The 3,674-nt window shown below is 35.5% G+C and overlaps 1 pseudogene; it reads left to right on the forward strand.

The window, feature by feature from the left end:
- Window positions 1–303: 303 nt before the first annotated feature.
- LOC110906734 lies at window positions 304–3,046 on the forward strand (annotated as a pseudogene).
- Window positions 3,047–3,674: the final 628 nt, after the last annotated feature.

The raw sequence follows: 3,674 nt of genomic DNA on the forward strand, positions 1-3,674 counted from the left end.
AGTTTTGTCATGTGTAAGAACCTATAGTGATAAGAATAACGAAACGGGAACAACGTAATAAGGGCATGGTGGATACGCTGCTAATACTTCCTATATATAAGTGTTCCTTATTACATTGCAAGTGTGGCGTTATTCAAGTTACTAGAAGTCCTGGACCTTGACCAATGTTGTTTTATCTCTCCGACTCCAATTTCGAGCACACACAAGTTCCCTATAATAGTTTTCATAGGAAACATTCTTCCATCCGTTGTTCGAAACTCTAAAGTTCATATTTTCCTCGTATTTTGCTATTGTAATAAGGACATGGTGGAAGATGGTGGCGATGACACAGATCTACCGTTTGGTGGCCAGATCTACCGTTTGAAGTTGAAGGTACTGGTACTTTGTAGGTGTTCAAATTAAAGACACTCCCAATGTAAGTTTTATTTTTATTTTAGTGTTTTTTTCTGCTATTGTCTTTATCAAGTTGTTATGTGTTTATAAAAGTTTAATGATTTGACCTAAAAAGGTTACTGTAGAGATCCGATCTGGCCTAGATATTTATCACATGTTTTTTTTACATGTAATTTCTAAAAGCTACAGTTTTCAATGTTTAATAAAGTAAAGATTTGCACATGAGATTTGTGGTTGTTAAATAATGTAGCTGTTGTTGTTGGTGATTTTTTCATCATGGTGATTTTTTCATCATGCTGATTTGTAACATAGTGAACTAACATTGTTTATTTCAAATTTGAATTTGAAAGTTAGAATATTTAAATATTTAAAGGCAGAAGTTGACCTTTTTGTTTGATTCTAGGTTTGAGAAATCTGATTAGGACATTGACGACATGGGAGTTTATGTGCAAAGAGATTGAGCCCATACACGGACATGAAGCTACCGCTTCTTGTTGCATTACGACGTGTGAGAAAGAAGCTCTTGTTGTTACTGCTGCTATGGAAAAAGGCACCACCCACCCGATCGGAAGGTATTTTTGTTAATATGTTATTATTAATGGTATATTTTTTTTTTCATAGAGCATAATACGTAAACAACTTTTTAATATATTGTAGACCGGTTATAAATCTTAGTTAAGAAAACGAGCTTCCTGCTGTTTATGTTGAAAGCTTTGAAAATCTCGCTGGTAGAGGTCTTTATGCTACATTATCTAGCAATCAGGTATAGCCAAACTGAATATTTGGTATTCTTTCATTTAGGCCCGTAAACGAACCGAATGTTCGTGAACTTGTAGCATGTCATAGTAATGATTAATCATTTATGTGTTACAAGAGTTTTAGTTTTGAAGAAGACGGGGACTCTTGAGAAGGGACAAGAGGCGATACTAATGCTTGACAAGAACGCTAAGGTGGTTGAGGCGTTACAAAAAGAACCGGAGAATGCTCGAGTTCAGATTCAGAGTGTTGAGCATGCATATGTGATTACAAACTATTTTAACTTGCACATTTTATATCTTTACATTTTTTATTATCTGGCTTACAATGCTGAGTAATAATTGTTTAATCGTCTTCTGTTCTAACCTTATTATGTTAAATAATTCGACAGGTTCTGAAGTTCAATGGAACTCGAATAAAGAACATTCACCATCTTGCTCATCTTGTTGATTGTGAGTACATGGTCTGCTTATATTACTTTGTACAAAATTTACAAATAGCAGAATGGACCATATGGGTCACGGGTTAAAATGAATCCGGACTAAATGGGCCATTTTGTTACCAGCTGACATGGGTCTGGGCCAACAAATTCTGTTTTTGCATTTTTTTTAATTAAGGAAAGGGTATAAATTTCAAAACTTTGAAAATGGATGTATCTGATATTATGATTTTTTTTTTGTGTGAAATTATCCCTTATCACAGAAGAAGGAAGCATCTTTATCGGGAGCCAATGCAATGGATGAAAGGTGCTGAACATTAGCATGATTTTTTGAGATATCTTATCTATCGGGTTCGCAAATAATAATCTTACGGTTCTGCAGTGAATCTGCACAAAACACTACCTACTACAATTACCGAACTCACATGAAAATAACCCCAAGAATGAAAGGGACAAAACAAGATACAGAACTATTCTAGGAGGTAAAGCTAACACTATCAATAAACGTATAATTCATTGCTATAACTGCCAAGTTGTCAATCATTTGTTAGTTTCTTTTTAAAATGCAGGCTATTGAGCAATTTGTTTACGTTGACTATTTGACTGGCCTGTTATTTTCATCTCAGTTGATATCTCTTGACATGGGCGCGCTTATTGCTGGTGCAAAATATCGTGGAGAGTTCGAAGATCGACTCAAGGCAGTCTTCAAGGAGGTTACAAAATCAGACGGCCAGATTATCTTTTCATTGATGAAATCCATACTGTCGTTGGAGCTGGTATATTAAAGTCCAGATAATCTTTTGTTATATGAAATATACTAAATATGATCTAAAGTTCGTATCTGTTTGTAGGGGCTACCAATGGTGCAATGGATGCTGGCAATCTGTTGAAGCCGATGCTTAGTCGTAGAGAGTTGAGATGCATTGGTGCAACAACATTAGACGAGTATCGTAAGTATATCGAAAAAGATCGTTCACTGGAACACCGTTTTCGACAACCTTATGTTAACCAACCGACAGTTGAGGATACAGTTTCCATATTTCATGGACTTCATGAAAGATATGAACTGCATCATGGAGTATGTATTTCCGATAATGCACTTGTTGAAGCTGCAATTCTCTCAGATCGTTCCATCAGCGGACGCTTTTTACCAGATAAAGGTAATATAAATTTAGATAAATCTAAAGATCAGCTGATTACCTCATGTTACATATATTAGCGTAATCGAACTTTATTGTGTGTATTGTGTGAATTGCAGCCATTGTTCTGGTAGATGAAGCGGCTGCTAAACTGAAAATGGAGATTACGTCAAAACCTACCGCACTTGATGAGATCAGTGGTGCGGTTTTGAAACTGGAGATGGAGAGGCTATCGCTCACTAGCAATACGGATAAAGCTTCAAAGGACCGGATTAAAGGCTTGCACTTAATGAAAAATACTATGGTATATAATGAGTAATTTGTATATCGTACTATTGTTTTGGATCGACTAGAATACCCTTAATGAAAACCCACGCATCCGCTCATTTTGATCAATTCTTATGTTATATATAGGGAAGGGTTAAAATGAGAACTCCCCCGAGTTGTGAGAACTTGAGAACTCATCGCAAAAAAGGTTAGTTTTTTAAAAAAGTTGACGAATTTTTTTATGCAACTATTTTAAAAAAAAACGTATACTAAATCTTACATCAGTTTAAAACAAATTTACATAAGCGTGACGTTCTCAAACCGGTGACGTCACACGTTTTGTTGCACAAATTTACATGTCGAATAAATGCTGGATTTGTAAAAGAGTTGAATAGGTGACTTCTATAAAAGAGTTGAGTGGCCAGATTTGTCGAATTTGCTGTGATGAGATTGAAATAACAGTTGATGGGGAGCCATTTGTGGCTTGTAATGATGTGCATTCCCTATTTGCAGATCTTGTTACGAATACGAAAGAAGAGAGGGTAATCAAGCTTGCCCTCAATGCAAAACCAGATACAAACGAATCAAAGGTATCCATGTTATGAATTTTATAAGTATCATTTAGTGAATATCAAAGAACTTAACTGGAAGTTTAAATACCAGGGAGTTCAAGAGTGATA

This window comes from Helianthus annuus, chromosome 14 (genome assembly GCF_002127325.2).
Source record: "Helianthus annuus cultivar XRQ/B chromosome 14, HanXRQr2.0-SUNRISE, whole genome shotgun sequence".
NCBI lineage: Eukaryota > Viridiplantae > Streptophyta > Magnoliopsida > Asterales > Asteraceae > Helianthus > Helianthus annuus.